The sequence below is a fragment of the Paroedura picta genome, chromosome 5 (genome assembly GCF_049243985.1).
Source record: "Paroedura picta isolate Pp20150507F chromosome 5, Ppicta_v3.0, whole genome shotgun sequence".
In the NCBI taxonomy this organism is placed as follows: domain Eukaryota; kingdom Metazoa; phylum Chordata; class Lepidosauria; order Squamata; family Gekkonidae; genus Paroedura; species Paroedura picta.
In genome coordinates, this window is record NC_135373.1 from 22,964,034 (window position 1) to 22,983,379 (window position 19,346).

The following is a 19,346-nucleotide window of genomic DNA, read 5'->3' on the forward strand; positions in this document are numbered from 1 at the left end:
TACATAATGGGTCTAGGGCTCTTATCTTCCTAGCTGCAAAGTCATAAGGACTTAAACTGCTAGAAATGTATGGATAAATATCAAACTTTATATCAATTTCTTTTTTTCCAGACAAGTTTATCTAGAATGTTCCAGGGAACTTTTTTTCCCCCTTAATTTTTGAGATAGTAATTTATAGTTAGGTACAGTTACTCAAAAAAAGTGTCCAGTTTGGTCATTAGACCTTTGAATCCCATTATGGTCTCCATGATTAGGATCATGTCATCTGCATTAAGTAAAATAGATACTATTAGTGGACTAATAGAAGGAGGTGTGTACTTGGGGGATGTAGCATCAGGAAGTATAAATTTCTTCTAATCAATAAACTAATTTATTTCCTCCCTCTCATTTAATTTAGGGTGCCGTAGGTGTGAGTATTTTAATCCCTGTGAATTTTTTATTCATGATTCATAATATTTTGGTCTCTGGGGTTTAGCTGATGATGGTAGAATAAAATATGTACAATATGGAAAGATACCCATACACTTCTCCCATAAAATCAACTCCAATTCAATGATCCCAGTGTGGGTGAACTGGGCTACATGATGAGAAAATCATTATACATTCCTATCAGGGAAATAGAGGGGGCGGTATACGTCCATCAAGATATGAGGATAAATTTGTTTAGGAGGAGGCCCTATAATAATATGATTTGTTCAACAAACAAAGAAACTAATACCGAAAGCACCTCAAACACAGAGGGAAAGCATTTGATCAAGAGACAGAGATTTGATATTTTAAATCTTTTGTGTTTTGCTGCACGAATCATCGTACTTTGTTCTTGCACGGGTGTATGTTTCACAACATATTCTCACTGGGTGTCCTTGCATGGGTGAACTGGGTTACACGAGCATGGGTGAACTGGGTTACACGAAGAGAAAATTATTATACATTCCTACCAGGCAAATAGAGGGGGCGGTATACGTCCATCAATATATGAGGATAAATTTGTGTAGGGGGAGGCTCTATACCAATATGCATTGTTCAACAAAGAAAGGAACCAATACCGAAAGCACAGGAAACACACAGTTTTCAGGGGGAAAGCATTTGATCAAGAGTGAGAGATTTTATATTTTAAATCTTTTTTGTTTTACTGCATGAATCATCGTACTTTGTTCTTGGACAGGTATATGTTACCTTCAGATTTCACATATTAAACTTAGAAATTCACTGGCCTGTTGTGTGTTTTCATTGCATAGGGAATGTGTCATCAGATAAATCCCTTGACAGGAACTCGAATCATCGTACTTTGTTCTTGCACGGGTATATGTTTCACCACGTATTCTCACTGGGTGTCCTTGCACAGGACAGACCCATCTGATTTAAGGAATGCCGTGAATACCATGAATAATAAAGACCTAATCTGCTGGAAATGTATGGATAATATCAAACTTTATATCAATTTCTTGTTTCCAGACAGGCTTATTTAGGATGCCACAGGAAAAGTTTTTTTTTTTTTTTTTGGTTTCCCCTAATTTTTGATTAATTTATAGTTAGGCTCTCTTCGTCACACAAGTGCCCAAGTTGGTCAGTAGACTTTTGAATCCCAATGTGGTCTGAAAGATTAGAATCATGTCATCTGCACTAAGCAAGATGGATACTATTGGTGGACTAATAGAAGGAGGTGTGTATTTGGGGAATGTAGCATCAGGAAGTATACATTTCATCTAATCAATAAACTAATTTATTTCCCCCTTCTTTTTTAATTTAGGGTGTCCTACCTGTGAGTATTTAAATCTTTGTTAATTTTGTATTCATGATTCATAATAGCTTGTTCTCTGGGGTTGAGATGATGATGGTAGAATACAATATAAGTAGAATAAAATATGTATAATATGGAAAGATGCCCATACACTTCTTCCGTAAAGTCAACTCCACTTCATTGGTCCCAGCATGGGTGAACTAGGTTACACGAGGAGAAAATTATTATACATTCCTACCAGGCAAATAGAGGGGGCGGTATACGTCCATCAATATATGAGGATAAATTTGTGTAGGGAGAGGCTCTATACCAATATGCATTGTTCAACAAAGAAAGGAACCAATACCGAAAGCACAGGAAACACACAGTTTTCAGGGGGAAAGCATTTGATCAAGAGTGAGAGATTTTATATTTTAAATCTTTTTTGTTTTACTGCATGAATCATCGTACTTTGTTCTTGGACAGGTATATGTTACCTTCAGATTTCACATATTAAACTTAGAAATTCACTGGCCTGTTGTGTGTTTTCATTGCATAGGGAATGTGTCATCAGATAAATCCCTTGACAGGAACTCGAATCATCGTACTTTGTTCTTGCACGGGTATATGTTTCACCACGTATTCTCACTGGGTGTCCTTGCACAGGACAGACCCATCTGATTTAAGGAATGCCGTGAATACCATGAATAATAAAGACCTAATCTGCTGGAAATGTATGGATAATATCAAACTTTATATCAATTTCTTGTTTCCAGACAGGCTTATTTAGGATGCCACAGGAAAAGTTTTTTTTTTTTTTTTGGTTTCCCCTAATTTTTGATTAATTTATAGTTAGGCTCTCTTCGTCACACAAGTGCCCAAGTTGGTCAGTAGACTTTTGAATCCCAATGTGGTCTGAAAGATTAGAATCATGTCATCTGCACTAAGCAAGATGGATACTATTGGTGGACTAATAGAAGGAGGTGTGTATTTGGGGAATGTAGCATCAGGAAGTATACATTTCATCTAATCAATAAACTAATTTATTTCCCCCTTCTTTTTTAATTTAGGGTGTCCTACCTGTGAGTATTTAAATCTTTGTTAATTTTGTATTCATGATTCATAATAGCTTGTTCTCTGGGGTTGAGATGATGATGGTAGAATACAATATAAGTAGAATAAAATATGTATAATATGGAAATATGCCCATACACTTCCGTAAAGTCAACTCCACTTCATTGGTCCCAGCATGGGTGAACTGGGTTACACGAGGAGAAAATTATTATACATTCCTACCAGGCAAATAGAGGGGGCGGTATACGTCCATCAATATATGAGGATAAATTTGTGTAGGGAGAGGCTCTATACCAATATGCATTGTTCAACAAAGAAAGGAACCAATACCGAAAGCACAGGAAACACACAGTTTTCAGGGGGAAAGCATTTGATCAAGAGTGAGAGATTTTATATTTTAAATCTTTTTTGTTTTACTGCATGAATCATCGTACTTTGTTCTTGGACAGGTATATGTTACCTTCAGATTTCACATATTAAACTTAGAAATTCACTGGCCTGTTGTGTGTTTTCATTGCATAGGGAATGTGTCATCAGATAAATCCCTTGACAGGAACTCGAATCATCGTACTTTGTTCTTGCACGGGTATATGTTTCACCACGTATTCTCACTGGGTGTCCTTGCACAGGACAGACCCATCTGATTTAAGGAATGCCGTGAATACCATGAATAATAAAGACCTAATCTGCTGGAAATGTATGGATAATATCAAACTTTATATCAATTTCTTGTTTCCAGACAGGCTTATTTAGGATGCCACAGGAAAAGTTTTTTTTTTTTTTTGGTTTCCCCTAATTTTTGATTAATTTATAGTTAGACTCTCTTCGTCACACAAGTGCCCAAGTTGGTCAGTAGACTTTTGAATCCCAATGTGGTCTGAAAGATTAGAATCATGTCATCTGCACTAAGCAAGATGGATACTATTGGTGGACTAATAGAAGGAGGTGTGTATTTGGGGAATGTAGCATCAGGAAGTATACATTTCATCTAATCAATAAACTAATTTATTTCCCCCTTCTTTTTTAATTTAGGGTGTCCTACCTGTGAGTATTTAAATCTTTGTTAATTTTGTATTCATGATTCATAATAGCTTGTTCTCTGGGGTTGAGATGATGATGGTAGAATACAATATAAGTAGAATAAAATATGTATAATATGGAAATATGCCCATACACTTCCGTAAAGTCAACTCCACTTCATTGGTCCCAGCATGGGTGAACTGGGTTACACGAGGAGAAAATTATTATACATTCCTACCAGGCAAATAGAGGGGGCGGTATACGTCCATCAATATATGAGGATAAATTTGTGTAGGGAGAGGCTCTATACCAATATGCATTGTTCAACAAAGAAAGGAACCAATACCGAAAGCACAGGAAACACACAGTTTTCAGGGGGAAAGCATTTGATCAAGAGTGAGAGATTTTATATTTTAAATCTTTTTTGTTTTACTGCATGAATCATCGTACTTTGTTCTTGGACAGGTATATGTTACCTTCAGATTTCACATATTAAACTTAGAAATTCACTGGCCTGTTGTGTGTTTTCATTGCATAGGGAATGTGTCATCAGATAAATCCCTTGACAGGAACTCGAATCATCGTACTTTGTTCTTGCACGGGTATATGTTTCACCACGTATTCTCACTGGGTGTCCTTGCACAGGACAGACCCATCTGATTTAAGGAATGCCGTGAATACCATGAATAATAAAGACCTAATCTGCTGGAAATGTATGGATAATATCAAACTTTATATCAATTTCTTGTTTCCAGACAGGCTTATTTAGGATGCCACAGGAAAAGTTTTTTTTTTTTTTGGTTTCCCCTAATTTTTGATTAATTTATAGTTAGACTCTCTTCGTCACACAAGTGCCCAAGTTGGTCAGTAGACTTTTGAATCCCAATGTGGTCTGAAAGATTAGAATCATGTCATCTGCACTAAGCAAGATGGATACTATTGGTGGACTAATAGAAGGAGGTGTGTATTTGGGGAATGTAGCATCAGGAAGTATACATTTCATCTAATCAATAAACTAATTTATTTCCCCCTTCTTTTTTAATTTAGGGTATCCTACCTGTGAGTATTTAAATCTTTGTTAATTTTGTATTCATGATTCATAATAGCTTGTTCTCTGGGGTTGAGATGATGATGGTAGAATACAATATAAGTAGAATAAAATATGTATAATATGGAAATATGCCCATACACTTCCGTAAAGTCAACTCCACTACATTGGTCCCAGCATGGGTGAACTGGGTTACACGAGGAGAAAATTATTATACATTCCTACCAGGCAAATAGAGGGGGCGGTATACGTCCATCAATATATGAGGATAAATTTGTGTAGGGAGAGGCTCTATACCAATATGCATTGTTCAACAAAGAAAGGAACCAATACCGAAAGCACAGGAAACACACAGTTTTCAGGGGGAAAGCATTTGATCAAGAGTGAGAGATTTTATATTTTAAATCTTTTTTGTTTTACTGCATGAATCATCGTACTTTGTTCTTGGACAGGTATATGTTACCTTCAGATTTCACATATTAAACTTAGAAATTCACTGGCCTGTTGTGTGTTTTCATTGCATAGGGAATGTGTCATCAGATAAATCCCTTGACAGGAACTTGAATCATCGTACTTTGTTCTTGCACGGGTATATGTTTCACCACGTATTCTCACTGGGTGTCCTTGCACAGGACAGACCCATCTGATTTAAGGAATGCCGTGAATACCATGAATAATAAAGACCTAATCTGCTGGAAATGTATGGATAATATCAAACTTTATATCAATTTCTTGTTTCCAGACAGGCTTATTTAGGATGCCACAGGAAAAGTTTTTTTTTTTTTTTGGTTTCCCCTAATTTTTGATTAATTTATAGTTAGGCTCTCTTCGTCACACAAGTGCCCAAGTTGGTCAGTAGACTTTTGAATCCCAATGTGGTCTGAAAGATTAGAATCATGTCATCTGCACTAAGCAAGATGGATACTATTGGTGGACTAATAGAAGGAGGTGTGTATTTGGGGAATGTAGCATCAGGAAGTATACATTTCATCTAATCAATAAACTAATTTATTTCCCCCTTCTTTTTTAATTTAGGGTGTCCTACCTGTGAGTATTTAAATCTTTGTTAATTTTGTATTCATGATTCATAATAGCTTGTTCTCTGGGGTTGAGATGATGATGGTAGAATACAATATAAGTAGAATAAAATATGTATAATATGGAAATATGCCCATACACTTCCATAAAGTCAACTCCACTTCATTGGTCCCAGCATGGGTGAACTGGGTTACACGAGGAGAAAATTATTATACATTCCTACCAGGCAAATAGAGGGGGCGGTATACGTCCATCAATATATGAGGATAAATTTGTGTAGGGAGAGGCTCTATACCAATATGCATTGTTCAACAAAGAAAGGAACCAATACCGAAAGCACAGGAAACACACAGTTTTCAGGGGGAAAGCATTTGATCAAGAGTGAGAGATTTTATATTTTAAATCTTTTTTGTTTTACTGCATGAATCATCGTACTTTGTTCTTGGACAGGTATATGTTACCTTCAGATTTCACATATTAAACTTAGAAATTCACTGGCCTGTTGTGTGTTTTCATTGCATAGGGAATGTGTCATCAGATAAATCCCTTGACAGGAACTCGAATCATCGTACTTTGTTCTTGCACGGGTATATGTTTCACCACGTATTCTCACTGGGTGTCCTTGCACAGGACAGACCCATCTGATTTAAGGAATGCCGTGAATACCATGAATAATAAAGACCTAATCTGCTGGAAATGTATGGATAATATCAAACTTTATATCAATTTCTTGTTTCCAGACAGGCTTATTTAGGATGCCACAGGAAACGTTTTTTTTTTTTTTGGTTTCCGCTAATTTTTGATTAATTTATAGTTAGGCTCTCTTCGTCACACAAGTGCCCAAGTTGGTCAGTAGACTTTTGAATCCCAATGTGGTCTGAAAGATTAGAATCATGTCATCTGCACTAAGCAAGATGGATACTATTGGTGGACTAATAGAAGGAGGTGTGTATTTGGGGAATGTAGCATCAGGAAGTATACATTTCATCTAATCAATAAACTAATTTATTTCCCCCTTCTTTTTTAATTTAGGGTGTCCTACCTGTGAGTATTTAAATCTTTGTTAATTTTGTATTCATGATTCATAATAGCTTGTTCTCCGGGGTTGAGATGATGATGGTAGAATACAATATAAGTAGAATAAAATATGTATAATATGGAAATATGCCCATACACTTCCGTAAAGTCAACTCCACTTCATTGGTCCCAGCATGGGTGAACTGGGTTACACGAGGAGAAAATTATTATACATTCCTACCAGGCAAATAGAGGGGGCGGTATACGTCCATCAATATATGAGGATAAATTTGTGTAGGGAGAGGCTCTATAACAATATGCATTGTTCAACAAAGAAAGGAACCAATACCGAAAGCACAGGAAACACACAGTTTTCAGGGGGAAAGCATTTGATCAAGAGTGAGAGATTTTATATTTTAAATCTTTTTTGTTTTACTGCATGAATCATCGTACTTTGTTCTTGGACAGGTATATGTTACCTTCAGATTTCACATATTAAACTTAGAAATTCACTGGCCTGTTGTGTGTTTTAAACCTCTGTTTTAAGATTATTATTTCCTATCGTGGGAATAGAGGGAGCTGTATACATTCATCAATGCATATGGATTAATGCGTGCTCAGGGAACGTGGAATCGTCTGCATTCCCTGCTTTCCTTAGGATGCTTTGGGTGCTAGAGGGGGATAGGTCAGACCAGCACTGTGCATAATTATCCCCCCAACCTATGGTCTCCCTGCTTCTGCCATCTCTGCTGATGCAGTGCAAAATGCATCTATGGCTCTTATCTTCCTCCCTGTAAGGTCATAAAGAGGTAATTTGCAGCAAATTTATGTATCAATATCAGACATTATATCAATTTTTCATTTGCAGACAGGTTTACCTAGAATGCTCCAGGAAACCTTTTGCTTTCCCCTAATTTTTGACTAATTTATAGTTAGGCTGTCTTCCTCACAAATAGTACATAGGTTGGTCAGTAGACTTTTGAATACTTTTATGGTCTGCAAGATTAGGTTCATTTCATCTGCATTAAAAAGATGGATATTTCTGATTGACTAATAGAAGGAGTGCATATTGTGGTAATGTTGCATTAGGACATATAAATTCCATCTAATCCAGAAACTAATTTATTCTCCCCCTCTCTTTTAATATAGAATACCAATCCTGTGAATATTTTAATTCCTGTGTATTTTTTATTCATGTTTCATAATATTTTGGTCTCTGGAGTATAGATGATGTTGGTAGAAAATTTTTTAAGTAGAATTAAAATATAAAATAGGGTAATTTATCCATAGAGTTCCCCCGTAAAGTCAGCTCCACATCCTTGGTCCCAGAATAGGTGAACTGAGTGACCTGGGGTTATGAGTAAAAATTTCTGTTCTTGAAATAGAGGGGGCGGTATACGTCCGTCAATGTATGTGGATACATTTTTTTAGGGGGATGCCCGATAATAATATGCTTTGTTCAACAAAGAAAGAAACCATTGCAGAAAGCACAGCAAACATACAGTTTTCAGAAGGGAAGCATTCAGTCGAGAGAGAGAGATTCCTTTAAAACTTATTTTGTGGTGACTTACAAATCACTTTTTAAGATAAGAGTAGTTAATTTTGTCTCATTTTGATAAAGAGCTCTGTTTTAAAGGTTTTAAACCACGGGTGGTTGTTTTTTTTACTGAGATACTGATTTTCTATTAAATGCAGCATCCATTTGGTAAATCCAGTTACAGAGATCATATCCATCCCCCACGTCTCATGAGCTCATCTGGCAATTAATGTTGTGACTAAATTGTGCTAATCTGTTCAATACTAAATCCCTCTAGACCCATCGATAGAGTTAGACTCTGCCGACTGTTGTAGTCATTGCTTTGTTTTTTCTCATAAATTATAGTGTTGTTAAATTTGCCCTCACTCTCATGGAGGGAAGACCTTACTCTGCCCATTATGTAAAACCAGGATCAGTTTCATTAAGAGGTTTTGCAATGTTCCAGTCACACACATAAAATACCTTTATTGGCATAAAGCCAATAAAGCAAGATAAACAAAGATAGTCAAGATACTGAAGACAAATTCTGCCATAATAAAAGTGTCATTGGCATCCTTATCACTCAATAAAAATTGGCTATTGAGGAAATATGCTGTCTGTATATCCATTAAGAGCATTGTGTGCAGATGGGCAAGATTCTGCTGATAAGAAAAAATTACTTCCTATTAGAAAGCACTGTAAATCTTTACACGTTGAACAACTTACGTTTGATTGAAATGTAGGAAATGAGCCTACATTTAGAGAGAGAGAGAGAGGGGGGGGAGAGAGAGAGAGAGAGAGGATGTTGAAAGATTCAGCAAATGGCAGAGTTACACATAGGAAACATATAAGAATAACATTCTCCATTGTATATGGAAAGCATTGAAAGAGCCCCGTTACATCACTTTAGAAAACACAACTCTCAAATTCCCGTGTCACATACAAAATCATTTGAAACAGTGACCAAGGCATTTGTGCAGATCTTAGTTTCAATTGCCTTGAAACTTATTTTGTGGTGACTTATCTAAAAAATCGCTTTTTAAGATAAGAATAATTGATGTTGTTTCATTTCCCCTCTTTTGAAAGAGAGATTTCTCCTTGATTACTTTTTATACATATGTTTTTCAAAAATAGAATTGATTAGGGAAGGGCTGGTTCCAAATTTTCATTGCATAGGGAATGTGTCATCAGATAAATCCCTTGACAGGAACTCTCACAAACATATTAGAAAACGAGAACAGAGTGTTCAAATAAATTCTGTTGAGTTGCATTGCACTATTTACTTGAGAATTTAAACTTCAAAGCTTATACTGCTCTTAGTACAGACCTGGGAAATTATGTTAGATGGGTAAAACAAGTATGGTTTCTAATACTATTTATGCAAGTTTTAACAGTTTAATTGAATTATAAATTCATATATCTCCTTTAATATCTGTCATGACTGTAAGGCTGGCACTTTCAGAAATATATAAATTAATGCATTTTCCCTCTCTTATTAAACTTAGAATCTGCCCGGCTTGGTGAGTGTTTCAAATCTCTGTTTTTGCTCTCCTTGGTTTTTGATGTTATAAAAAACATGGAAAGATCTAATCATGGATCTCTTGTATCACACATTGTATAGTTGTAGGTGCTTTTGCTTGGATTTGGTAATTGATTTCTATTTGTTGTAAGATTGTTTTGCAGACAGACAATATCTCAGTTTCTGGGCCATGTTAGTGTTTGAGTCTGAAGTTTTTTGGGAAGTATTGTGTAGCAGTGGCATGGAGGCTGTAAGGTGATTTTTACCACCCCAGATTCATCAGTTGTTAATCCCCCCTTCTGAATCCAAAGAAAGAGAAAGTTTTTGCTTGCGGCCTCTCTATCTTTCTCTCTCTCTGGCATTTAGCACCAACGCGGCAGCTTTCTCCATGTCCCCAAATTAGCCGGTGCTTTTGCCTGTCTCTTAACTCCGCCAGTACAGCAATGAGGTGTGTGTGTGGGGGGGTGTGGCTGGCTGGCTAGAACCAGTCCGGCTGGCTGTCACTGGAGTTGTGGTTTGCATACTGAGCAGACAATAGAACGAAAAATTCAGAATCCAGTAGCACCTTTAAGACCAACAAAGATTTATTCAATGTGTGAGCTTTAGAGTGCAAGCACTCATCGTCAAACTGTGATCTTCTTACTTGCTATTTATTCCCTGTCATGTAAGAAGATCATAGTATGACAAAGAGGGCTTGCACTCGAAAGCTCATGCCTTGAATAAATCTTTGTGGGTTTTATTATTATTATTATTATTATATTTTTAGACCGCCCTTCTCCAAATAGGTCTCAGGGCGGTTTACAACATAAACAGTTAAAACACAATAAAATCCCCATAAAAACCCCAATTTACATCAAGTCACATATAACATATAACATATAAGCGGCAGTGGTCACAATTCTGATCGTATTTACCCAACTTCCCCCCAAGTTCAGCCTGGTGGGGAGAATAATATTCAGAAGAGGGTGGTGCCGATAGAATAGATCTAACAATGATCTCAATCTCAGTATTGGAAGGGATCCTCTGATGGCTATTGAATAAATCTTTGTTGGTCTTAAAGGTGCTATTGGACTCTGATTTTATTGTGCTACTTCAGACCAACACGGCTACTCATTTGAAACTATCCAATAGACTATTAAGATGTTCTCCTCTAGTACCTTGGAAGTTGTTTTATTATCTTGACTAGTTTCAAAGCACATTTATAAAAATGGCTTTGAAAGGGGAGAAAGGGAAGGGGAAGGGAGACGCCCGATCCACCCGGGCGAGACTCGCCAGCGTTTCCCGGCCTTGGAAAGAGCGGCGAGGCTCTTCCCGGGGACGGGAAAAGGTCGATCCCCCCGACCCACCCGGTCGAGATGCGCCACCTTCTAATGGCCCCGGGAAGAGTCTCGCCGTGGCGAGGCTATTCCCGGGGCCAGTAGAAGGCCGGACACCCACCCACCCACCTACCCGACCGAGACTGGCGTCCTTCTCCAGGTCGCAGAGTGCTCCTCGGAGGACGGACCAAGTGGCCAATGGGGAGCCGCGCTTCATTTGCATTACACATCATCACTGAATTTCTATAAATAATATTGAAGATAGTTAATTGTGCACCTTTTGTATACCTGTTCTCATTGTAAGATTATCTGTATACCTGTTCTATTTGTCTAATTATTTTGATATTTGACATTGCATTGTGATGCGTTTATTTAATTTTTATTCTGGAAATGTAACATTAATGGGGCATTCTGCATATGCCTGGGGATTCTCGTCCCAGGGCGTATATATGAAGGGCTCAGGCATGCTGCCCCAATACCATGCCTCGGAGCAGCCCAACATGTCTGCGGCCATACATAATGGGTCTAGGGCAGTCCACATATGCCTGGAAATTCTCTTCCCAGTGCGTACATGTGAAGGGCTGGGGCATGCTGTCCCAATGACCCATTATGCACGGGGGGAATAATGCACATTCGGGGTGGAATGGCAGTGACTAAAATCACCGATAACGCATGGTGCCAGCTGAAACCAGCCTCAGTGGTTGCAGCCTTCGGTGTATGCCGCTGAAAAAGCTGCGTTAGCGAAACGTCATCCCCCTCCGCGTTTTCCATGTGACCAGAAATCGCCGTTTCGGTGGCCGTGCATAATGGTCCAAAGTGATGCCTTAGAGCAGCCCAACACATCTGCTGCCATACATAAAGGGTCTAGGGCTCTTATCTTCCAAGCTGTAATGTCATAAAGTCTTAACCTGCTATAAATGTATGAATCAATATCAAACTTTATATCAATTTCTCATTTCCAGACAGGTTTATCTAGAATGTTCCAGGGAACTTTATTTTTATTTTCTTTTAATTTTTGAGTTTGCAGTTAATACTTTGGCTCTCTTCCTCACAAAAAGTGTCCAAGTTGGTCCCTACACCTTTAAATCCCATTATGCTCTGCAAGATGAGGATCATGTCACCTGCATGAAGCAAGATGGATACTTTTGACTGACTAATAGAATTTGTATTCAAGAGAAAGAGATTTGATATTTTTAATGTTTTGTGTTTTGCTGCATGAATCATCGTACTTTGTTCTTGAATGGGTATATGTTACCTGCACATTTCACCACGTTTTCTCATTATGTGTCCTTGTACAAGACAGCCCCATCTGATTTAAGGGCTGCCATGCATAATGGGTCTATGGCTCTTATCTTCCTAGCTGCAAGGCCATAAAGACCTAATCTGCTGGAAATTTGTGGATAATTTCAAACTTTATATCAATTTCTCATTTCCAGACAGGTTTATCTATGATGCCAGATGAAAGTTTTATTTATTTATTTATTTATTTATTTGATTGATTGATTGATTGATTGATTCCTTCCTTGCTTCCTTCCTTGCTTCCTTCCTTGCTTGTTTGTTTGTTTGTTTGTTCATTTTGGTTTCCCCTAATTTTAGACTAATTTATAGTTAGGCTCTCTTCCTCACAATAGTGCCAAAGTTGTTCAGTAGACTTTTGAATCCCGTTATGGTCTGCAAGATTAGGATCATGTCATCTGAATTAAGGCAGATAGATACTATTGGTGGACTCATAGCAGGAGGTGTGTACTTGGGAAATGTAGCATCAGGAAGTATAAATTTCATCTAATCAATAAACTAATACCTTTATTGGCGTAAAGCAGATTAGCAAAATAAACAAAGAGAGTCAATATACATCAGTCAGTTTAAATTTAACAATTGAAGACAGAAATTCTGCCATAATAAAAGTGACATCCTTATCACTCAATAAAAATTGGGTATTGAGGAAATATGCTATCTGTATATCCATTAAGAGCACTGTGTGCAGATGGGCAAGATTCTGCTGATAAGAAAAAAATACTTCCTTTTAGAAAGCACTGTAAATCTTTACACGTTGAACAACTTACATTTGATTCAAATGTAGGCAATGAGCCTACATTTAGAGAGAGAGAGAGAGAGAGAGAGAGGGAGGGAGAGAGGGAGGGAGGGAGGGAGGGAGGGAGAGAGTGATGATGTTGAAAAAGATTCAGCAAATGACAGAGTTACACATCGGAAACATATAATAATAACATTCTCCATTGCGTATGGAAAGCATTGAAAGAACCCCATCACATTACTTTAGAAAGCACAACTCTCATATTCCCGTGTCACATAGAAAATTGTTTGGTGGTGTGCACTGTAATTGCCTTTAGTCCTGGTATTGAAACAGTAACCAAGGCATTAGTGCAGATCTTAGTTTCAATTGCCTTGAAACTTATTTTGTGGTGACTTATCTAAAAAATCGCTTTTTAAGATAAGAATAATTGATGTTTCATTTCCCCTCTTTTGAAAGAGAGATTTCTCCTTGATTACTTTTTATGCATATGTTTTTCAAAAATAGAATTGATTAGGGAAGGGCTGGTTCCAAATTTTCATTGCATAGGGAATGCGTCATCAGATAAATCCCTTGACAGGAACTCTCACAAACATATTAGAAAACGAGAACAGAGTGTTCAAATAAATTCTGTTGAGTTGCATTGCACTATTTACTTGAGAATTTAAACTTCAAAGCTTATACTGCTCTTAGTACAGACCTGGGAAATTATGTTAGATGGGTAAAACAAGTATGGTTTCTAATACTATTTATGCAAGTTTTAACAGTTTAATTGAATTAAAAATTCATATATCTCCTTTAATATCTGTCATGACTGTAAGGCTGGCACTTTAAGAAATATATAAATTAATGCATTTTCCCTCTCCTATTAAACTTAGAATCTGCCCGGCTTGGTGAGTGTTTCAAATCTCTGTTTTTGCTCTCCTTGGTTTTTGATGTTATAAATAACATGGAAAGATCTAATCATGGATCTCTTGTATAACACATTGTACAGTTGTAGGTGCTTTTGCTTGGATTTGGTAATTGATTTCTATTTGTTGTAAGATTGTTTTGCAGACAGACAATATCTCAGTTTCTGGGCCATGTTAGTGTTTGAGTCTGAAGTTTTTTGGGAAGTATTGTTTAGCAGTGGCATGGAGGCTGTAAGGTGATTTTTACCACCCCAGATTCATCATTTGTTAATCCCCCCTTCTGAATCCAAAGAAAGAGAAAGTTTTTGCTTGCGGCCTCTCTATCTTTCTCTCTCTCTGGCATTTAGCACCAACGCGGCAGCTTTCTCCATGTCCCCAAATTAGCCGGTGCTTTTGCCTGTCTCTTAACTCCGCCAGTACAGCAATGAGGTGTGTGTGTGTGTGGGGGGGTGTGGCTGGCTGGCTAGAACCAGTCCGGCTGGCTGTCACTGGAGTTGTGGTTTGCATACTGAGCAGACAATAGAACGAAAAATTCAGAATCCAGTAGCACCTTTAAGACCAACAAAGATTTATTCAATGCGTGAGCTTTAGAGTGCAAGCACTCATCGTCAAACTGTGATCTTCTTACTTGCTCTTTATTCCCTGTCATGTAAGAAGATCATAGTATGACAAAGAGGCTGGCTGTCACTGGAGTTGTGGTTTGCATACTGAGCAGACAATAGAACGAAAAATTCAGAATCCAGTAGCACCTTTAAGACCAACAAAGATTTATTCAATGCGTGAGCTTTAGAGTGCAAGCACTCATCGTCAAACTGTGATCTTCTTACTTGCTCTTTATTCCCTGTCATGTAAGAAGATCATAGTATGACAAAGAGGGCTTGCACTCGAAAGCTCATGCCTTGAATAAAGCTTCGTGGGTTTTATTATTATTATTATTATATTTTTAGACCGCCCTTCTCCAAATAGGTCTCAGGGCGGTTTACAACATAAAAAAACACAATAAAATCCCCATAAAAACCCCAATTTACATCAAGTCACATATAACATATAAGCAGCAGTGGTCACAATTCTGATCGTATTTACCCAATTTCCCCCCAAGTTCAGCCTGGTGGGGAGAATAATATTCAGAAGAGGGTGGTGCCAATAGAATAGATCTAACAATGATCTCAATGTTAGAAATCTCAATATTGGAAGGGATCCTCTGATGGCTATTGAATAAATCTTTGTTGGTCTTAAAGGTGCTATTGGACTCTGATTTTATTGTGCTACTTCAGACCAACACGGCTACTCTTTTGAAACTATCCAATAGACTATTAAGATGTTCTCCTCTAGTACCTTGGAAGTTGTTTTATTATCTTGACTAGTTTCAAAGCCCATTTATATAAATGGGCTTTGAAACGCCCGATTCACCCGGGCAAGACTCGCCAGCGTTTCCCGGCGAGGCTCTTCCCGGGGACGGGAAAAGGTCGACCCCCCCCCCCGACCCACCCGGTCGAGATGCGCCACCTTCTAATGGCCCCGGGAAGAGTCTCGCCGTGGCGAGGCTATTCCCGGGGCCAGTAGAAGGCCGGACACCCACCCACCCACCTACCCGCCCGAGACTGGCGTCCTTCTCCAGGTCGCAGAGTGCTCCTCGGAGGACGGACCAAGTGGCCAATGGGGAGCCGCGCTTCATTTGCATTACACATCATCACTGAATTTCTATAAATAATATTGAAGATAGTTAATTGTGCACCTTTTGTATACCTGTTCTCATTGTAAGATTATCTGTATACCTGTTCTATTTGTCTAATTATTTTGATATTTGACATTGCATTGTGATGCGTTTATTTAATTTTTATTCTGGAAATGTAACATTAATGGGGCATTCTGCATATGCCTGGGGATTCTCGTCCCAGGGCGTATATATGAAGGGCTCAGGCATGCTGCCCCAATACCATGCCTCAGAGCAGCCCAACATGTCTGCTGCCATACATAATGGGTCTAGGGCTCTTATCTTCCTAGCTACAAAGTCATAACGACTTAAACTGCTAGAAATGTATGGATAAATATCAAACTTTATATCAATTTCTTTTTTTCCAGACAAGTTTATCTAGACCTTTGAATCCCATTATGGTCTCCATGATTAGGATCATGTCATCTGCATTAAGTAAAATAGATACTATTAGTGGACTAATAGAAGGAGGTGTGTACTTGGGGAATGTAGCATCAGGAAGTATAAATTTCTTCTAATCAATAAACTAATTTATTTCCCCCCTCTCATTTAATTTAGGGTGCCGTAGGTGTGAGTATTTTAATCCCTGTGAATTTTTTATTCATGATTCATAATATTTTTGGTCTCTGGGGTTTAGCTGATGATGGTAGAATAAAATATGTACAATATGGAAAGATACCCATACACTTCTCCCATAAAATCAACTCCAATTCAATGGTCCCAGTGTGGGTGAACTGGGCTACATGATGAGAAAATCATTATACATTCCTATCAGGGAAATAGAGGGGGCGGTATACATCCATCAAGATATGAAGATAAATTTGTTTAGGAGGAGGCCCTATAATAATATGATTTGTTCAACAAACAAAGAAACTAATACCGAAAGCACCTCAAACACAGAGGGAAAGCATTTGATCAAGAGACAGAGATTTGATATTTTAAATCTTTTGTGTTTTGCTGCACGAATCATCGTACTTTGTTCTTGCACGGGTATATGTTTCACCACGTATTCTCACTGGGTGTCCTTGCACAGGACAGACCCATCTGATTTAAGGAATGCCATGAATACCATGATTAATAAAGACCTAATCTGCTGCAAATGTATGGATAATATCAAACTTTATATCAATTTCTTGTTTCCAGACAGGCTTATTTAGGATGCCACAGGAAAAGTTTTTTTTTTTTTTTTTGGTTTCCCCTAATTTTTGATTAATTTATAGTTAGGCTCTCTTCGTCACACAAGTGCCCAAGTTGGTCAGTAGACTTTTGAATCCCAATGTGGTCTGAAAGATTAGAATCATGTCAACTGCACTAAGCAAGATGGATACTATTGGTGGACTAATAGAAGGAGGTGTGTATTTGGGGAATGTAGCATCAGGAAGTATAAATTTCATCTAATCAATAAACTAATTTATTTTCCCCTTCTTTTTTAATTTAGGGTGTCCTACCTGTGAGTATTTAAATCCTTGTTAATTTTGTATTCATGATTCATAATATCTTGTTCTCTGGGGTTGAGATGATGATGGTAGAATACAATATAAGTAGAATAAAATATGTATAATGTGGAAAGATGCCCATACACTTCTTCCGTAAAGTCAACTCCACTTCATTGGTCCCAGCATGGGTGAACTGGGTTACACGAGGAGAAAATTATTATACATTCCTACCAGGCAAATAGAGGGGGCGGTATACGTCCATCAATATATGAGGATAAATTTGTGTAGGGGGAGGCTCTATACCAATATGCATTGTTCAACAAAGAAAGGAACCAATACCGAAAGCACAGGAAACACACAGTTTTCAGGGGGAAAGCATTTGATCAAGAGTGAGAGATTTTATATTTTAAATCTTTTTTGTTTTACTGCATGAATCATCGTACTTTGTTCTTGGACAGGTATATGTTACCTTCAGATTTCACATATTAAACTTAGAAATTCACTGGCCTGTTGTGTGTTTTAAACCTCTGTTTTAAGATTATTATTTCCTATCGTGGGAATAGAGGGAGCTGTATACATTCATCAATGCATATGGATTAATGCGTGCTCAGGGAACGTGGAATCGTCTGCATTCCCTGCTTTCCTTAGGATGCTTTGGGTGCTAGAGGGGGATAGGTCAGACCAGCACTGTGCATAATTATCCCCCCAACCTATGGTCTCCCTGCTTCTGCCATCTCTGCTGATGCAGTGCAAAATGCATCTATGGCTCTTATCTTCCTCCCTGTAAGGTCATAAAGAGGTAATTTGCAGCAAATTTATGTATCAATATCAGACATTATATCAATTTTTCATTTGCAGACAGGTTTACCTAGAATGCTCCAGGAAACCTTTTGCTTTCCCCTAATTTTTGACTAATTTATAGTTAGGCTGTCTTCCTCACAAATAGTACATAGGTTGGTCAGTAGACTTTTGAATACTTTTATGGTCTGCAAGATTAGGTTCATTTCATCTGCATTAAAAAGATGGATATTTCTGATTGACTAATAGAAGGAGTGTATATTGTGGTAATGTTGCATTAGGACATATAAATTCCATCTAATCCAGAAACTAATTTATTCTCCCCCTCTCTTTTAATTTAGAATACCAATCCTGTGAATATTTTAATTCCTGTGTATTTTTTATTCATGTTTCATAATATTTTGGTCTCTGGAGTATAGATGATGTTGGTAGAAAATTTTTTAAGTAGAATTAAAATATAAAATAGGGTAATTTATCCATAGAGTTCCCCCGTAAAGTCAGCTCCACATCCTTGGTCCCGGAATAGGTGAACTGAGTGACCTGGGGTTATGAGTAAAAATTTCTGTTCTTGAAATAGAGGGGGCGGTATACGTCCGTCAATGTATGTGGATACATTTTTTTAGGGGGATGCCCGATAATAATATGCTTTGTTCAACAAAGAAAGAAACCATTGCAGAAAGCACAGCAAACATACAGTTTTCAGAAGGGAAGCATTCAGTCGAGAGAGAGAGATTTAGTATACAGTAGACAATCTAATTTTAAATACTCTCAGTTGCATCTGGGGAGCATTTAGTGAATACCATATCACTCTAGATAGCACCAGAGTCACATTCCTGTAACCCATGGAAAATAGTTTGGTGGGATACCGCGGTATTTCTCCCCATTGAAACAGCAGCCAAAGCATATTCATATTTTGTTCATTGTCTTCCGTACTTTAACTGGCTAGTCAAATGCTTTGGGGTTCTCCTTGGCATTTATCAAATTATGGATATCGGGCAGACCTGGTGGCATCCATGTTCACAAACATTCATTACCTAGGTCAAAACATTATGATTCTAGGATTTAAAAAAAATCTTATTGATGGGTTTTGGGATCTTAGTCTGGACAGGGCACATTATCCATATAAATCTTAGGTCTCTGAATATAGATTTCTACATCCGATTCCTTTAAAACTTATTTTGTGGTGACTT